Genomic DNA, 12,591 nt, shown 5'->3' on the forward strand with positions numbered 1-12,591 from the left:
ACCTCTCGATATACCACAGCATCATCCGCAAAAAGCCTCAATGAACTTCCGATGTCATCCACAAGGTCATTTATGTATATTGTGAATAGCAACGGTCCCACGACACTCCCCTGCTGCACACCCGAAATCACTCTCACTTCGGAAGACTTCTCTCCATTGAGAATGACATGCTGCGTTCTGTTATCTAGGAACTCTTCAATCCAATCACACAATTGGTCTGATAGTCCATATCCTCTTACTTTGTTCATTAAACGACTGTGGGGAACTGTATCGAACGCCTTGCGGAAGTCAAGAAACACGGCATCTACCTGTGAACCCGTGTCTATGGCCCTCTGAGTCTCGTGGACGAATAGCGCGAGCTGGGTTTCACACGACCGTCTTTTTCGAAACCCATGCTGATTCCTACAGAGTAGATTTCTAGCCTCCAGAAAAGTCATTATACTCGAACATAATACATGGAGAGAAAAGGAAACAACAGGGTGCAGAACGTGGAAAATTTGACGTGAGAAAAAAATGGAGAAATCGGTGAGATATTATAGTAAAGGTAAATGTCAGGACGGATTTAATTACGTGAGAGGGAAGACTGCGGGGTGAGGCCATGAAGGATGTGTAGGTGTAGGATCGGTGGGTGTACTGATATCGACTCGGTTGTCTGCCATTGATTGCACACTTTTCGTATCTTGCCGCATCCGATTCCCTCCCCCTAATGAAATTTCGTACCAACTACTCAAACTACCTCCCTTCTCATCTAGAATGAAAATTTCTGTATGTCCTGCACATCGCGCAAACTTATCTCCAACAAACACTACCGAAGCGGCAGGTAGGATTTGGGGGACTGATATAAACTACACTGGCGGAAAAAAAAATTAGTACATTTGGAAAGACGACGTCTATTTTGATCCGATGACGCCATATGCTACCTGGGGGATAGTAGATTTATTGATAATGGTTCCACCGTTGTAGCATATCTACCAGAGCGCCATCTGTGTCTACCCTTTAATAGGGAATGCTCACAACCAGAAGGCTCATTGTGCTGCAAATGCATTAAGGAAGCAGCTACCATGTCATGGAGAGAGACTCGCGCTTCCTGCATGTTTTAAACGGGTCAAATTGTGTCCTTCCGAATTGTGGGATGGTCCTTTCGAAGAATTGCCGCACCAGCAGGACGTGCTACGTCACTTGTGCAATAATGCTGGTATCATTGGTAACATGAACATTCTCACACCCGTAGACGTACTGGAAATAGAGGTTACGGACGCTCATGCAGCACAGACGCACGCAAGGATTTTGGTATTGTAAGGGTTGCAATGAAAGATCGTACAGCTACCACAGCACAGATAAGAGGGCCAGTGAGCCCAGACGTGTCAACACAAACTGATGGGAAAACCGATTATTAGCAATGGTACTACGGGCATGCAAATCTCTAGCCTATTCACAACATCGACGTGCTCGCGTCCACTGGTGCTGTCAGCAGATGGCTTTGAAGATGGCATGGCCCCCCATGGCCTTCAGCGATGAAAACAAATTCTGCCTGCATGCAAGTGATGGTCGTCTGCATGTACGGCGTAAAGCTGGTGAACGGTGTCTCGTAGAGCACATCCGTCTAAAACATACTGGTCTCACCCAAGGCCTTACGGTCTGGAGTGCGATAAGCTACAACTCTCTACCATCTTTGGTGTTTTTGTAGGGGAAGCTAACCGGCGTTCAGTACGTCGAGAATATCGTTATACGCGTTCGTTTGCCATTCTTGCAACAAGAATATGTGTTGCTCAAACGGGATCGTACCCTCCCACACACTGGCCGTGAAACTCAACGTGCACTGCAAGGCGTGCCACAACTTCCCTGGCCAGCACGATCTGCATACTTGTCTCCAGTCAAGCACGTGTGGGATAAGATCGGACGACTCAGGAAAGAGCTCTTACTGAACTGCGAGAACAGGTCGAGCAGGTGTGGCATAACGAATCCCGGGACAGTATTCGCCATCTGTACGACTGACTGGATGCCAGCGTCAGAGCGCGCACTGCCGCCCGTGGAGGCTACACCACGTACTGTACTACGAGGGCAGTTCAATAAGTAATGCAACACATTGTTTTTTTCTGAAACAGGGGTTGTTTTATTCAGCATTGAAATACACCAGGTTATTCCCCAATCTTTTAGCTACACAACACTATTTTTCAACGTAATCTCCATTCAATGCTACGGCCTTACGCCACCTTGAAATGAGGGCCTGTATGCCTGCACGGTACCATTCCACTGGTCGATGTCGGAGCCAACGTCGTACTGCATCAATAACTTCTTAATCATCCGCGTAGTGCGTCCCACGGATTGCGTCCTTCATTGGGCCAAACATATGGAAATCCGACGGTGCGAGATGGGGGCTGTAGGGTGCATGAGGAAGAACAGTCCACTGAAGTTTTGTGAGCTCCTCTCGGGTGCGAAGACTTGTGTGAGGTCTTGCGTTGTCATGAAGAAGGAGAAGTTCGTTCAGATTTTTGTGCCTACGAACACGCTGAAGTCGTTTCTTCAATTTCTGAAGAGTAGCACAATACACTTCAGAGTTGATCGTTTGACCATGGGGAAGGACATCGAACAGAATAACCCCTTCAGCGTCCCAGAAGACTGTAACCATGACTTTACCGGCTGAGGGTATGGCTTTAAACTTTTTCTTGGTAGGGGAGTGGGTGTGGCGCCACTCCATTGATTGCCGTTTTGTTTCAGGTTCGAAGTGATGAACCCATGTTTCATCGCCTGTAACAATCTCTGACAAGAAATTTTCACCCTCAGCCACATGACGAGCAAGCAATTCCGCACAGATGGTTCTCCTTTGCTCTTTATGGTGTTCGGTTAGACAACGAGGGACCCAGCGGGAACAAACCTTTGAATATCCCAACTGGTGAACAATTGTGACAGCACTACCAACAGAGATGTCAAGTTGAGCACTGAGTTGTTTGATGGTGATCCGTCGATCATCTCGAACGAGTGTCTTCGCACGCTCCGCCATTGCAGGAGTCACAGCTGTGCACGGCCGGCCCGCACGCGGGAGATCAGACAGTCTTGCTTGACCTTGCGGCGATGATGACACACGCTTTGCCCAACGACTCACCGTGCTTTTGTCCAGTGCCAGATCACCGTAGACATTCTGCAAGCGCCTATGAATATCTGAGATGCCCTGGTTTTCCGCCAAAAGAAACTCGATCACTGCCCGTTGTTTGCAACGCACATCCGTTACAGACGCCATTTTAACAGCTCCGTACAGCGCTGCCACCTGTCGGAAGTCAATGAAACTATACGAGATGAAGCGGGAATGTTTGAAAATATTCCACAAGAAATTTCAGGTTTTTTCAACCAAAATTGGCCGAGAAAAAAAATGTGTTGCATTACTTATTGAACTGCCCTCGTACAATGGACTTCGCTCGGGCACATTCCCCACTGCCCGACATTCTGCAGCGCGGGCTCTTTCAGCATGAGTTGATACCTGGTAACTCAGTACCGTTTGTGCTAGTGGTCTACAAATGTAATCATTATGCATTGTGCAATTCTTGAGTCTATTGGAAGCCTCAGTAATGGTGTACTAATTTTGTTTCCGGCAGTGAAGATGGAATGGAAATTTCTGAAACATCGACATGTATGGACTAATGTGTCATTTTCCACTATCATTAGTATGTAATCGGGGTTGTAAGGCAAACAAGGGTGAATCTCCAGCTACGTTGTAACCCACAGCCGAAAACTTGTTTGCACAAGCAACAAAACTCGCGGTGGTGGTTGTGTCGGGGCGCGTCGCACCTGCCCGTGCCTCCCGCCAGAGACAAGGAGGCCCCTCGACGCACAAGTTGGGAAGAGCGCGGAAGTCGTTAAAGTCTGCGACGTACAGCGGCACAGCCGCGCGACAGCGGCCGCACCTGCCGCTGCGCAGCGCCGCGCCGCTCTGCACTGCAATTAACTGCGACGCGGGCTGGCAGGGAGAGGGGAGCGGGGAGCGGGGAACGGGCCACGTAAAGTGACGGCGGCTGGAGTGGCGAAATACGAAGTGGACGTGTCTCCTCATAAAGCACAGTAGCAAAACATGTACCTTACAACCGGAAAATGGGACATCATAAGTAATCATCGACAGTAGTGCGTGAACTGCGTTCTGATTATGACTACTCGTTTTTTGACACCTGTCCACGGCGCCACTGGGTTGCTTCGTTGCTTATCATATAAGTATCGCCTAACCCTTAATTAACATGTTTAATGTATATCTCGTAACTAACATGTTGCAGTCTGACAGACCTTAGGAATTTATTTCAACGCTGCTTTCAACGCTGCTTTCAACGCCATACTTCGTACCGCTAGGAGTCACTGCGGACCCTGTGCTGTGTCGTCCGAACAAGACACAGTCAGAGCAAAAGCACCACATGTACAAAGATGCGAGCTGGTGCCGGTGCCATAAAGACTCGCCACTTTTGCGAGTTCCACCAGCGCCTCAGGCGGCGCTGAGGATGAAGATATCAACTTCGCGTGGGCCAATTTCCGGCTGAGTACAATCCACCAATGAGCGGACGACAATGGACAGTAGCCTATTCATATAGAAGACCAGCTCTCGCCCACTTGGTTATAGACTCACTTGGTTTAGGGCTGACTTAGACAGGGAACGTTGGTAAGTGAACTCTTAGAAGTGTCGGACAGTTGTTGTAAATAGCATTTGCTATGTACTGTGAAGTTTACCTACGATTATTTGCACTTTCCTATTGAGGGCCTATTTTGTGTTATATTACATGCAGTGTTGCAGACATCACTATTCGACTAATCACAAAGATCAGCAAACCTTTTTAACTCATTTGTGTGACTTTGTTACTAATTTGTTGGATTGTTGTAGAACCTACGTTCTCCTATCCAGTTACCTGACCCTGGGGCATAGTGGTGTAATAGGGACAGAGAGAAATTGTGTTATCGGTGTACTGCACTAAAAGCTGTGACACGAACTCACGAACTCGGCCTAACGCAACAAAAGTGGCAACTCGGCGTACCGCAAAAACCGTGGCAACTCGGCCTTCTCAGGGGTAGTGACGTGGCCTTCACAAAACTGGCGATGAGGGTTTACAAAACTGTCAGCCCACAAGAAGGTAATTATAGATTTATAAATAAATATCAGCAAAGTTATTATGAATAAATAACTAATTATGTTCGGAATTTAGTGGCAATTCGGACTCGTACTATTTATGAAACAAGCTGATAACACAGAAGGTGTAGAAAACCGCTTTGTCAAATGCAGGTGCCTGTGTTGGTAGGAATAGCGTCTCGCAAAAGTTTTCAAGACCTGACTTCACACGGCAACACAAAGCCGTCGGGTTGGTTGCCTGCTCAGCCCCTGCGACTACACGATGTTCCGCCATCATTTGCAGCGCGACCTGCAGAAGGTCTTCGCGTATACCGGACCACAATACAGAGTGCGTGTAAATCAGTAAGAGGGGTCGCTCATACAACGAACCTTTCGCTGTACCCACCATGTCACGAGCAGCCAATCAGAAAGAAGTATACCTCTGCCGTGCGGCTATTTAGGAAGGCATCCGCGACGATCACGGCAGTTACGACGTAAACAGCGGAGATAGGAAGTCTGCTCCAGACCGAGCACTGCCGACAGCGCCAAGGGACCTCGGACCGGGTCGCCGACCTGTTGGTACTCTGTCAGACTCGCGTGGCAAGGCTGTAGACAGACACTCGTACAGTCCGTAGCTTGAGTATTAATCTGTTCCAGTGTGCTCCGCTCAAGGAGAGCGTCGACTCAAACATTTGACAGCAAACTAGCGGAGAACGAACTATGACTGTGAGAGCCTTTCTTTTGTTGTTCCAAGTACTTGCGTTTAGTTGTGAACTTATTTCCCTCTTAAGAAAGAGTTACGAAGTTGGTTAGTTGTTTGTTTTGATGGTCAATGAAGGTCTTTTTGGTTTAATCAATTGTGTTCTTAAATATAGAGGATGAACTGCAAGCTCGTGTGTTTCTTTTAAAAGTGTTCAAAGTTCAGGATACTTCAAGGAGCATGATTTGCTGAAGAACTGTTACATCGAACATTCAGTAAGGAATAAAATATGAGAAAAGGCCATAGGTGAGTGTGTCTTGCCTAATTGTAGACGGCACACAACTTGTTACACATGTCAACACTTCTTTTCGTGTTGTGCATAACTGTCATTTCTGATCTAGCCGTCTCTTCTTCAACACTGTCATCAAGATGGAGACTGGATACAACATTTTGGCCTTCGGAATATAAGACACAAAAGTACAAGATTTTATGAAGGCCAATATATTTGAACGCCCTGGATGCTCTATTGGCTTCATGGATTCAGGTGAGAATTCCATTCCGCAGAAACATAAAAGAGAACATGAATGTGAGCAGCGATTGCCGAAAACTATTTTAAAGCCAAAGCTTGTTCAAAATAAAAAACAATAGATATGGAGAAAAATCCGGGCACTTTAAACTGTAGATTGAAGTCTGTGCTGTTTGAAGGAAAGTTACATTTTTCGTTTCAAAGCCTATTTTACAGATTTTTTTGAGCAGATCCAAGATATATTTCACTTTCACACTGTTGTCAAGGATGTTTAGTCTTCTTCCTCAGTTCTGGAGGGCAAAAGTTACAGGTTTTTCTTTTTTGAAACTTCTTCTCAAGAGCCTGATGTGATAGGTACTCATTCTGGTCTCGGAAGCGTGTGTCTGGTTGAAGCAGTAAAGTACCCGGAAGACTTTTTGTTTACAGTCAGCTTGTCGTAAGGGGATATGTTCGTACCTCTGCCAACGATTTCGTAAACTCAAGAGGTGTTCTGTATGGAGTCTTCTTGAAAGATTGGTATAGACGATAACAATTTACTCCCCAGCCCGTATTAACCAGTGCGGAAAATATCGCTACAGGTTATCTTCTTGTCCTTTGTGATTCTTGAGTTTCTCCCGGCGTATTTGATAATCAAAATATCCACGGGTGTACTGCCGGTCTACAGTGTCCAACGGGCACAATATTTCGGCGATCATACATATCGCCATCATCAGGTGAACTGACGGACTGAGCTCCTGCGAACGTGCCGGCACGGATCTCCGTGCCGGCACGTTCACAGGAGCTCAGTCCGTCAGTTCACCTGATGATGGCGACATGTATGATCGCCGAAATATTGTGCCCGTTGGACACTGTAGACCGGCAGTACACCCGTGGATATTTTGATTATTCTTGTCCTTTGTTTGCGGTATAAGTTGCACAGCTTTGAACAAGAGAATCCACACCGCCTTTCTGTACCAGTCTTTGGATCGCGGCTCTCAGAATCATGCATACTGGAGATCAGGATTACAACTTCCTCTTCTTCATAGCAGCGACATGTCTTCCGCGAAGAGCAGTCTACCCCAATCTTCTCCTTTGAGGAAGAAAGTTATTGGGGTTTCTGGTTTATTCTTCTTTAGAGTGCCCACGAATGTCAGCTCCTTATTAAGAAGTTGTTAACCAGTTCTGTGCATCCAAGCAAACCACGTGCCCTAACATTTCATTTTCTTTGTTCTATCGTTTTCACCAGTTTCACCACTGCTGAAAACTGCATGTTCGTCCTTTTATTTTCATTTGACAAAGTGAAACTGTCACTCCCTCTTCCACAGTAAGTATATGCAGATCCTTCTCAATCAGACGCATCACTTTTATGTCATATTTTGCCGGTTTCCTTGGCATGTACACAATGGAGCTGCAACGCCCTTTGAACAGTGTCAGCATCTCATCCATATTCATTGAAGAACCCAAAGTAATACATTACTACTTGTCAACATAAAGGCCAAAAACCAGTGAAATTGATGCATCAAGACCTTCCTTCTTTCTCTCCTCTCTAAGTCCTGGTTATCAAATCTAAGAGTAGCCAAAGTGAATAACATTCTATTTTGTATTATGGTACATCGAGAAATATCACCTCCGGTGTCAGCAGATGCAAAAAGACAGTACAGGGACTCGTTTCCTGATTTGAAAATCACTGTATATACAAGAAGACCGATGAATGCTTTTAGTTAGGTCATGTCTAGTTCATGAACATAAGTCTTTGTTTCTGACAGAATTCTTTTTTAAACCAAGTTTGCATACGGTTTCTCTTTCTGGATTTTCTCCCCAACTTCTAGCCAGAGAATTTAGCAATAATATTAGGACGTTTTATCCTTACAATGGAAGTTGTTCCTTCCTCCGGTTGAAACTGATGTGTTGACAGAAGAGCAAACACCGTGTTGCTAGAGGAGGCCGAAATGCACGCGTTTAAGCTCACGCAGACTGGCGTGAGGTCTGGAACAATTAAAGGAGTTGAGTCTAATAAATAAAGAACGTAGTTGCTTGAATACTTAACTTTAATCCATAATTGGAGAATATCGCTCTTGAGGATACATTAATAACAATCTCAATATAAACTGGTAATGGCGCCTTGCTAGGTCGTAGCAAATGACGTAGCTGAAGGCTATGCTAACTATCGTCTCGGCAAATGAGAGCGTATTTGTCAGTGAACCCTTCCTAGCAAAGTCGGCTGTACAACTGGGGCGAGTGCTAGGAAGTCTCTCTAGACCTGCCGTGTGGCGGCGCTCGGTCTGCAATCACTGACAGTGGCGACACGCGGGTCGACGTATACTAATGGACCGCGGCCGATTTAAAGGCTACCACCTAGCAAGTGTGGTGTCTGGCAGTGACACCACAGAAACACTAATTTTTTCCGCAAAAATGTGCTTAAGAGTCACTATTCGTACTAATAAACACAGTATTTTCATCGTTGTTGCCGTCACTGCTGGCATCAGTAGGCCTGTACTCTACCCCTGGAGCATCACCTGACCGGAGGCGCTATTCTCAGTCAAGTAGCTCCTCAATTGGCTTCATGAAAGCTGAGTGCACCCCGCTTGGCGGCAGCGCTCGCATGACCCGGACTGTAACCCATCCAAGTGCTAGACAAACGCGACAGTGCTTAACTACGGTGATCCGACGGGAACCAGCGTTACTACTGCGGTAAGGCCGTTGGCATAGGGTAAAATGATCCCTCCGAATTTTTTATGCGGAAATTCCTTACAGATTTTTAAATAAAACAAACATTATTAACGTTTTACATCGTCTTTCTTCACGTATACATATTTATTTCTGAACATAGCCGCCCAGGCGACGAACAGATTTCTTACAACGAGATATCAGTTCGTTGATACCGTCACTGTGGGCTGTTTGATTTTGTTGACAGAGCCGTAACCTTACCTCTGCTTGCACCGTGTCATCACTATGTAAGAGACGTCCTCGAAATCGTTTTTTAAGTTTTGTAGACGATAAAAATCGGTCGGGGCCAAGACGGCAATGTAGGGAGGGTGTTCAGCGACAGTAAACCCAAGCCGTCGGACTGTTGTCGCAACGCTCGTGTGTGGTCTGTATTGTCACGTTGAAGGAGAGGGTGCTCCAAGTATGGACGAACTTTTCTGCTGTTAGGAACTCGTTTACAGCACACTGTTTCTCACGCACCGACATACACTCCTGGAAATTGAAATAAGAACACCGTGAATTCATTGTCCCAGGAAGGGGAAACTTTATTGACACATTCCTGGGGTCAGATACATCACATGATCACACTGACAGAACCACAGGCACATAGACACAGGCAACAGAGCATGCACAATGTCGGCACTAGTACAGTGTATATCCACCTTTCGCAGCAATGCAGGCTGCTATTCTCCCATGGAGACGATCGTAGAGATGCTGGATGTAGTCCTGTGGAACGGCTTGCCATGCCATTTCCACCTGGCGCCTCAGTTGGACCAGCGTTCGTGCTGGACGTGCAGACCGCGTGAGACGACGCTTCATCCAGTCCCAAACATGCTAAATGGGGGACAGATCCGGAGATCTTGCTGGCCAGGGTAGTTGACTTACACCTTCTAGAGCACGTTGGGTGGCACGGGATACATGCGGACGTGCATTGTCCTGTTGGAACAGCAAGTTCCCTTGCCGGTCTAGGAATGGTAGAACGATGGGTTCGATGACGGTTTGGATGTACCGTGCACTATTCAGTGTCCCCTCGACGATCACCAGTGGTGTACGGCCAGTGTAGGGGATCGCTCCCCACACCATGATGCCGGGTGTTGGCCCTGTGTGCCTCGGTCGTATGCAGTCCTGATTGTGGCGCTCACCTGCACGGCGCCAAACACGCATACGACCATCATTGGCACCAAGGGAGAAGCGACTCTCATCGCTGAAGACAACACGTCTCCATTCGTCCCTCCATTCACGCCTGTCGCGACACCACTGGAGGCGGGCTGCACGATGTTGGGGCGTGAGCGGAAGACGGCCTAACGGTGTGCGGGACCGTAGCCCAGCTTCATGGAGACGGTTGCGAATGGTCCTCGCCGATACCCCAGGAGCAACAGTGTCCCTAATTTGCTGGGAAGTGGCGGTGCGGTCCCCTACGGCACTGCGTAGGATCCTACGGTCTTGGCGTGCATCCGTGCGTCGCTGCGGTCCGGTCCCAGGTCGACGGGCACGTGCACCTTGCGCCGACCACTGGCGACAACATCGATGTACTGTGGAGACCTCACGCCCCACGTGTTGAGCAATTCGGCGGTACGTCCACCCGGCCTCCCGCATGCCCACTATACGCCCTCGCTCAAAGTCCGTCAACTGCACATACGGTTCACGTCCACGCTGTCGCGGCATGCTACCAGTGTTAAAGACTGCGATGGAGCTCCGTATGCCACGGCAAACTGGCTGACACTGACGGCGGCGGTGCACAAATGCTGCGCAGCTAGCGCCATTCGACGGCCAACACCGCGGTTCCTGGTGTGTCCGCTGTGCTGTGCGTGTGATCATTGCTTGTACAGCCCTCTCGCAGTGTCCGGAGCAAGTATGGTGGGTCTGACACACCGGTGTCAATGTGTTCTTTTTTCCATTTCCAGGAGTGTATTTACGTTGCACAGCGCCGTGTTACACGCTACAGTTCGGAGATCTCTAGTGGCTGAAGATTGCCACTTACGTCAGCAAAGAAGGAAAATGGACCGAGTAATATCATGGCATGTGACCTCAACCGAAACTGAGAACAGAATAAAAAAATTCGGAGGCACACTTGTCAGCACAATTTTGTAACTCTCTCTCAGCATCAGACCTATTAATTTGTTTCAGTGTCATACGTTCCATCCATGTCACTATTACTGTCTAGACCAGTAGTCGGCAAACTGTGGTACGCTACCCGATACGGCCCGAATGAATATTCGTGCGTCTCGCGGTTCTCAACTGTATTTTATAATAATATGCGTGTAGAGACTAATAACCAAATCCAAAACGTCACCTTACTTTAGGAGCTCTTTAGGAGTGTACTTCTCCTGCCCGGTAACAAACATAAATATTTAGAGAGGCATTAATATTTTAAGATGTGCCTAGTTTTGAATTGACAATGTTGGTTTCGGCCATGAGCTGAGCAGAGGTCGCCGCGTACCTCAGGAGCAGAAGGGTAAGTAGTGGGGCCACTGCGGGGTTAGAGGATGTGAGAGGGGGTATACTTCAGAGTTTGCGTTTCAGTACTGACAACTCACGGCCGTGCGCGACTGGTGCCGATCACAAGCTGTGGTGTAAATTTTGACTGGGAGGTAATATGGATTCGTGAATGTGCGTTTCATAGTCGACCATCTTCAAATGCGGTACATATGGGTACGAAATTAAATTAAGGCTATTTTAATACAACGCAGTGAGTCGAAAGAAAATGAATTTAAAACCTTTAGAAAACATTTTTGTTCGTGTCTCTTGTTGCACAATTACTTCATTAACCAATTAGTCAATTTGCTCGTACAGGAAACACAACAAAACTTCGCCATTCAATGACAGTGTCACAATTTTCGGGTCTCTGTCGATGGCAGTAGTCTGAACAGAGAACAGTCGAGACAAAGTGTTCCGAATGGTACCGACTTTGAACGGTCAGTACCTGAGCGGTCAACTTACTGCACCGTTACTGCGGCTAGTCTGCTGAGGACTCATAACATCCTAACTGTGGTACGTTACCAATGAACAATAAAATCTTTACATTTGTTGCCAGAGGTGGCTCCACAATGTCAGTATTGGCTCTTGAACTAAAATGTTTGACGACCACTGGTCTAGACACTCGGCAAGCAAGCCTGAAGATAGACCTCAAAATTTGGAACATTTCCCCTTAAAATACACGATATGAGTGGTCTTGCTTCCTCAATTTCCGTAAAAAATGAACGTGTATCTAAGTTTTCTTGTTACACTGCGTTTGAAGCTAAAGGAACAAAAATATATTTTAGCATGTCGGAAAAATATTACGGAACTCTTATGACGCGGTCCCATCGACAGTTACCGGAAATAGCACACAACAATGAAGAAAATAGGGGAGGCAGATAAACTAACTATTCACTGCACGAGCGCCACACTCAAGCTGGTAGGTAGATAGAGGATAGAAGTTACAGCTTGAATACTTTAAAAGAGGGAAGCGATGAGAAAATGGTGCCGGCCCACGACACTCTGCATATAACAAGACGTCTGCAACGAGAGGTCTCTAGCGGTGGTATCGACTTTTTGAAACCATCTACAAGGAAATGTAGATTAATATTCCAGGTACCACACACTGCAGCCCTTCAGAACGGG

This window comes from Schistocerca nitens, chromosome 6, assembly GCF_023898315.1.
Source record: "Schistocerca nitens isolate TAMUIC-IGC-003100 chromosome 6, iqSchNite1.1, whole genome shotgun sequence".
Classification (NCBI taxonomy): domain Eukaryota; kingdom Metazoa; phylum Arthropoda; class Insecta; order Orthoptera; family Acrididae; genus Schistocerca; species Schistocerca nitens.